At 50.2% G+C, this 6,218-nt stretch overlaps 10 non-coding genes across 10 annotated transcripts; all 10 read right to left on the reverse strand.

The window, feature by feature from the left end:
• Window positions 1-1,655: 1,655 nt before the first annotated feature.
• On the reverse strand, window positions 1,656-1,774 carry LOC119348319. Its single transcript, XR_005168885.1, has one exon. It is a non-coding gene; the product is annotated as a 5S ribosomal RNA (ribosomal RNA).
• A 367-nt stretch (window positions 1,775-2,141) lies between these two features.
• On the reverse strand, window positions 2,142-2,260 carry LOC119348322. The gene has a single exon (XR_005168888.1). It is a non-coding gene; the product is annotated as a 5S ribosomal RNA (ribosomal RNA).
• A 367-nt stretch (window positions 2,261-2,627) lies between these two features.
• Window positions 2,628-2,746, reverse strand: LOC119348316. Its single transcript, XR_005168882.1, has one exon. It is a non-coding gene; the product is annotated as a 5S ribosomal RNA (ribosomal RNA).
• Window positions 2,747-3,113: 367 nt separating this feature from the next.
• LOC119348323 lies at window positions 3,114-3,232 on the reverse strand. Its single transcript, XR_005168889.1, has one exon. It is a non-coding gene; the product is annotated as a 5S ribosomal RNA (ribosomal RNA).
• Window positions 3,233-3,599: 367 nt separating this feature from the next.
• On the reverse strand, window positions 3,600-3,718 carry LOC119348326. Its single transcript, XR_005168891.1, has one exon. It is a non-coding gene; the product is annotated as a 5S ribosomal RNA (ribosomal RNA).
• A 367-nt stretch (window positions 3,719-4,085) lies between these two features.
• On the reverse strand, window positions 4,086-4,204 carry LOC119348317. Its single transcript, XR_005168883.1, has one exon. It is a non-coding gene; the product is annotated as a 5S ribosomal RNA (ribosomal RNA).
• Window positions 4,205-4,571: 367 nt separating this feature from the next.
• On the reverse strand, window positions 4,572-4,690 carry LOC119348320. The gene has a single exon (XR_005168886.1). It is a non-coding gene; the product is annotated as a 5S ribosomal RNA (ribosomal RNA).
• A 367-nt stretch (window positions 4,691-5,057) lies between these two features.
• LOC119348324 lies at window positions 5,058-5,176 on the reverse strand. The gene has a single exon (XR_005168890.1). It is a non-coding gene; the product is annotated as a 5S ribosomal RNA (ribosomal RNA).
• A 367-nt stretch (window positions 5,177-5,543) lies between these two features.
• Window positions 5,544-5,662, reverse strand: LOC119348321. Its single transcript, XR_005168887.1, has one exon. It is a non-coding gene; the product is annotated as a 5S ribosomal RNA (ribosomal RNA).
• Window positions 5,663-6,063: 401 nt separating this feature from the next.
• LOC119348318 lies at window positions 6,064-6,182 on the reverse strand. The gene has a single exon (XR_005168884.1). It is a non-coding gene; the product is annotated as a 5S ribosomal RNA (ribosomal RNA).
• Between the last annotated feature and the right edge of the window lie 36 nt (window positions 6,183-6,218).

A 6,218-nucleotide genomic window follows, 5' to 3' on the forward strand; every position in this document is an offset into this window, starting at 1 on the left:
ACTGGTCAGTGTCAGGGGGTTAACTAACAGTGGTTAGCGCTAATCCTAATTAGCTACAGGGCTGGGCCCACCTGTCAGGGACTCAGGGGGGGTCCTGCCGTGGTCAAAGTGGGTCAAACCCACCGGCGACGTGACGCCGGCGAGGCCCGAGACGGCGGCGCGATGCGGGATCGCGCTACAGGGCACGGGCAAGGCCGTTCTTGGGCTCGTTGGAGAGCTCTTGCTCCCGCGCGTCGAACGGTGGTGGTGGCCGAGCCTGGGGTGGCCGGTACCGTCGACGGCGAGCTTGTGAGCGGCGGCCGGAGTTCGGGTGCGGTCGGAGTCGGCGTTGTAGGGTGTTTGGGGAGGCGTTGGTGCGTGCTGCGTGCTCCTAGTGAGGCGTGGAGCACGATAGTGTGCTCGGTTGGGTGCTACGGTGACCGTGGCCACGACGGCGACATCGCCGGCGGCGTGGAGCTCTCGGCCAAGGTGGGGCTAAGGCCTAGAGGTCGAAAGAGACCAGGGGAGAAGGGGGAAACGACTCGGGGGCTCACCGCGGTTGCAGTGGGCGTCGAAGCGGGCTCGGAGACGCGCTGGAGACGGCGAATTCGACGGCGATGATGGTCGGAGCCCGAAGAGGGGAACGGCGACGTGGCGGCGATGCAGGGCTTCCGGAGGCCTGTGGAGCGGTGGGGAGGAAGAGGGGGTTGTGGCGGAGCTTCTGAGCTAGTCGGGGGAGCGAGGGGTGGCCGGAGACGGCTGCTATGGCGAACGGCGGCGACGGTGGTGTTCGGCTGTGTGAGAGAGAGAGCGAGGGAGAGGAGGGAAGAGCCGAGGGCGAGTGAGAGAGAGCAGGGGGGAGGCGTGGCGTCGTCCAGGGGCATCGAGGCGAGGAGGGGAGGGCAGGCAGGCAGGGAGAGAGGTGGCGTGGCGTGGTGGCGCGCGCGCGCCGGCCACACTCCCCTCCCTCTGTCGGGACGAAGACGACAGAGGAGGGAGACGGGCTGGGCCGCCTGCTGGCTGGGCCGGCCAGCTGGATGGGCTGCACAGGGAGGAGCCCAGGTAAGCTTCTCCCTTTTATTTTTTTTCTGTTTTCTAATTTCTGGCATTTGTTTTGATTTAAATAATATATTAAATCATTTATTTAACTTATGCCAATTTTTGCAGGAGCTAGATATATTATTCCAGAGCTCCTTTATAAATGGCATAATATTTGAACATATATTAATATATATAATTAATATATTTTCAATGCAAATATTTATGCATTAATTCCAAATGCCCAAAATAAATGTCCATGAGCCACTAAAAATATTGGTTTGATTTTTATCTCTGTCCAATATTTTCAGAGAGCAACATGAGCATTTTCTTGGACCCTTTTGGAGAAATTTTTATTTGGGTCATTTTCAAAATGATTCAGAGGGTTTCACAGATCCCCATTTCAAGTTTCTGATGAAAGAGTAAACATGATGCAACACTCTAATGCATGACTAGCTAGGGTGTGACATCCACCCCTTTCAGAAAGCGCTCTTCGCGCCACAAAGCCGCCCCAAGACGCGCGAGCAATGAGCATCGAGCTTAAACATATCGCAAACGTCAAAAATAATATAACGGGATTAATATATATCGCGCACGTGCGATATGTTTGTCACAAGGCGCAAAAAATAATTATAAAAGGAATGCAACACGAGGATTTCCCAGGAGGTCACCCATCCTAGTACTACTCTCGCCCAAGCACGCTTAACTTCGGAGTTTTGATGGGATCCGGTGCTTTAGTGCTGGTATGATCGCATCCGACATGTTTCCCCGTCTTCGTCCCTTATGCTTGCCACTCCCAGGTCCGCTCCAAAGACGATTCTACATTCTCACTACCATTACAACCGTTCCCTAACAATGGATAATGTCCTATACTACTTACTCTCCCGCTCAATCACGGAGACGAGTTTTTCACGGTTTCCACCCCTCCCTCCATACCGCAGCAACACGAGTTTTTTCCACCCCTTTCAGAAAGCGCTCTTCGCGCCACAAAGCCGCCCCAAGACGCGCGAGCAATGAGCATCGAGCTTAAACATATCGCAAACGTCAAAAATAATATAACGGGATTAATATATATCGCGCACGTGCGATATGTTTGTCACAAGGCGCAAAAAATAATTATAAAAGGAATGCAACACGAGGACTTCCCAGGAGGTCACCCATCCTAGTACTACTCTCGCCCAAGCACGCTTAACTTCGGAGTTCTGATGGGATCCGGTGCTTTAGTGCTGGTATGATCGCATCCGACATGTTTCCCCGTCTTCGTCCCTTATGCTTGCCACTCCCAGGTCCGCTCCAAAGACGATTCTACATTCTCACTACCATTACAACCGTTCCCTAACAATGGATAATGTCCTATACTACTTACTCTCCCGCTCAATCACGGAGACGAGTTTTCCACGGTTTCCACCCCTCCCTCCATACCACAGCAACACGAGTTTTTTCCACCCCTTTCAGAAAGCGCTCTTCGCGCCACAAAGCCGCCCCAAGACGCGCGAGCAATGAGCATCGAGCTTAAACATATCGCAAACGTCAAAAATAATATAACGGGATTAATATATATCGCGCACGTGCGATATGTTTGTCACAAGGCGCAAAAAATAATTATAAAAGGAATGCAACACGAGGACTTCCCAGGAGGTCACCCATCCTAGTACTACCCTCGCCCAAGCACGCTTAACTTCGGAGTTCTGATGGGATCCGGTGCTTTAGTGCTGGTATGATCGCATCCGACATGTTTCCCCGTCTTCGTCCCTTATGCTTGCCACTCCCAGGTCCGCTCCAATGACGATTCTACATTCTCACTACCATTACAACCGTTCCCTAACAATGAATAATGTCCTATACTACTTACTCTCCCGCTCAATCACGGAGACGAGTTTTCCACGGTTTCCACCCCTCCCTCCATACCGCAGCAACACGAGTTTTTTCCACCCCTTTCAGAAAGCGCTCTTCGCGCCACAAAGCCGCCCCAAGACGCGCGAGCAATGAGCATCGAGCTTAAACATATCGCAAACGTCAAAAATAATATAACGGGATTAATATATATCGCGCACGTGCGATATGTTTGTCACAAGGTGCAAAAAATAATTATAAAAGGAATGCAACACGAGGACTTCCCAGGAGGTCACCCATCCTAGTACTACTCTCGCCCAAGCACGCTTAACTTCGGAGTTCTGATGGGATCCGGTGCTTTAGTGCTGGTATGATCGCATCCGACATGTTTCCCCGTCTTCGTCCCTTATGCTTGCCACTCCCAGGTCCGCTCCAAAGACGATTCTACATTCTCACTACCATTACAACCGTTCCCTAACAATGGATAATGTCCTATACTACTTACTCTCCCGCTCAATCACGGAGACGAGTTTTCCACGGTTTCCACCCCTCCCTCCATACCGCAGCAACACGAGTTTTTTCCACCCCTTTCAGAAAGCGCTCTTCGCGCCACAAAGCCGCCCCAAGACGCGCGAGCAATGAGCATCGAGCTTAAACATATCGCAAACATCAAAAATAATATAACGGGATTAATATATATCGCGCACGTGCGATATGTTTGTCACAAGGCGCAAAAAATAATTATAAGAGGAATGCAACACGAGGACTTCTCAGGAGGTCACCCATCCTAGTACTACTCTCGCCCAAGCACGCTTAACTTCGGAGTTCTGATGGGATCCGGTGCTTTAGTGCTGGTATGATCGCATCCGACATGTTTCCCCGTCTTCGTCCCTTATGCTTGCCACTCCCAGGTCCGCTCCAAAGACGATTCTACATTCTCACTACCATTACAACCTTTCCCTAACAATGGATAATGTCCTATACTACTTACTCTCCCGCTCAATCACGGAGACGAGTTTTCCACGGTTTCCACCCCTCCCTCCATACCGCAGCAACACGAGTTTTTTCCACCCCTTTCAGAAAGCGCTCTTCGCGCCACAAAGCCGCCCCAAGACGCGCGAGCAATGAGCATCGAGCTTAAACATATCGCAAACGTCAAAAATAATATAACGGGATTAATATATATCGCGCACGTGCGATATGTTTGTCACAAGGCGCAAAAAATAATTATAAAAGGAATGCAACACGAGGACTTCCTAGGAGGTCACCCATCCTAGTACTACTCTCGCCCAAGCACGCTTAACTTCGGAGTTCTGATGGGATCCGGTGCTTTAGTGCTGGTATGATCGCATCCGACATGTTTCCCCGTCTTCGTCCCTTATGCTTGCCAATCCCAGGTCCGCTCCAAAGACGATTCTACATTCTCACTACCATTACAACCGTTCCCTAACAATGGATAATGTCCTATACTACTTACTCTCCCGCTCAATCACGGAGACGAGTTTTCTACGGTTTCCACCCCTCCCTCCATACCGCAGCAACACGAGTTTTTTCCACCCCTTTCAGAAAGCGCTCTTCGCGCCACAAAGCCGCCCCAAGACGCGCGAGCAATGAGCATCGAGCTTAAACATATCGCAAACGTCAAAAATAATATAACGGGATTAATATATATCGCGCACGTGCGATATGTTTGTCACAAGGTGCAAAAAATAATTATAAAAGGAATGCAACACGAGGACTTCCCAGGAGGTCACCCATCCTAGTACTACTCTCGCCCAAGCACGCTTAACTTCAAACTTCTGATGGGATCCGGTGCTTTAGTGCTGGTATGATCGCATCCGACATGTTTCCCCGTCTTCGTCCCTTATGCTTGCCACTCCCAGGTCCGCTCCAAAGACGATTCTACATTCTCACTACCATTACAATCGTTCCCTAACAATGGATAATGTCCTATACTACTTACTCTCCCGCTCAATCACGGAGACGAGTTTTCCACGATTTCCTCCCCTCCCTCCATACCGCAGCAACACGAGTTTTTTCCACCCCTTTCAGAAAGCGCTCTTCGCGCCACAAAGCCGCCCCAAGACGCGCGAGCAATGAGCATCGAGCTTAAACATATCGCAAACGTCAAAAATAATATAACGGGATTAATATATATCGCGCACGTGCGATATGTTTGTCACAAGGCGCAAAAAATAATTATAAAAGGAATGCAACACGAGGACTTCCCAGGAGGTCACCCATCCTAGTACTACTCTCGCCCAAGCACGCTTAACTTCGGAGTTCTGATGGGATCCGGTGCTTTAGTGCTGGTATGATCGCATCCGACATGTTTCCCCGTCTTCGTCCCTTATGCTTGCCACTCCCAGGTCCGCTCCAAAGACGATTCTACATTCTCACTACCATTACAACCGTTCCCTAACAATGGATAATGTCCTATACTACTTACTCTCCCGCTCAATCACGGAGACGAGTTTTCCACGGTTTCCACTCCTCCCTCCATACCGCAGCAACACGAGTTTTTTCCACCCCTTTCAGAAAGCGCTCTTCGCGCCACAAAGCCGCCCCAAGACGCGCGAGCAATGAGCATCGAGCTTAAACATATCGCAAACGCCAAAAATAATATAACGGGATTAATATATATCGCGCACGTGCGATATGTTTGTCACAAGGCGCAAAAAATAATTATAAAAGGAATGCAACAGGAGGACTTCCCAGGAGGTCACCCATCCTAGTACTACTCTCGCCCAAGCACGCTTAACTTCGGAGTTTTGATGGGATCCGGTGCTTTAGTGCTGGTATGATCGCATCCGACATGTTTCCCCGTCTTCGTCCCTTATGCTTGCCAATCCCAGGTCCGCTCCAAAGACGATTCTACATTCTCACTACCATTACAACCGTTCCGATTCTACATTCTCACTACCATTACAACCGTTCCCTAACAATGGATAATGTCCTATACTACTTACTCTCCCGCTCAATCACGGAGACGAGTTTTCCACGGTTTCCACCCCTCCCTCCATACCGCAGCAACACGAGTTTTTTCCACCCCTTTCAGAAAGCGCTCTTCGCGCCACAAAGCCGCCCCAAGACGCGCGAGCAATGAGCATCGAGCTTAAACATATCGCAAACGTCAAAAATAATATAACGGGATTAATATATATCGCGCACGTGCGATATGTTTGTCACAAGGCGCAAAAAATAATTATAAAAGGAATGCAACACGAGGACTTCCTAGGAGGTCACCCATCCTAGTACTACTCTCGCCCAAGCACGCTTAACTTCGGAGTTCTGATGGGATCCGGTGCTTTAGTGCTGGTATGATCGCATCCGACATGTTTCCCCGTCTTCGTCCCTTATGCTTGCCA

The sequence above is a fragment of the Triticum dicoccoides genome, unplaced genomic scaffold, assembly GCF_002162155.2.
Source record: "Triticum dicoccoides isolate Atlit2015 ecotype Zavitan unplaced genomic scaffold, WEW_v2.0 scaffold88434, whole genome shotgun sequence".
NCBI lineage: Eukaryota > Viridiplantae > Streptophyta > Magnoliopsida > Poales > Poaceae > Triticum > Triticum dicoccoides.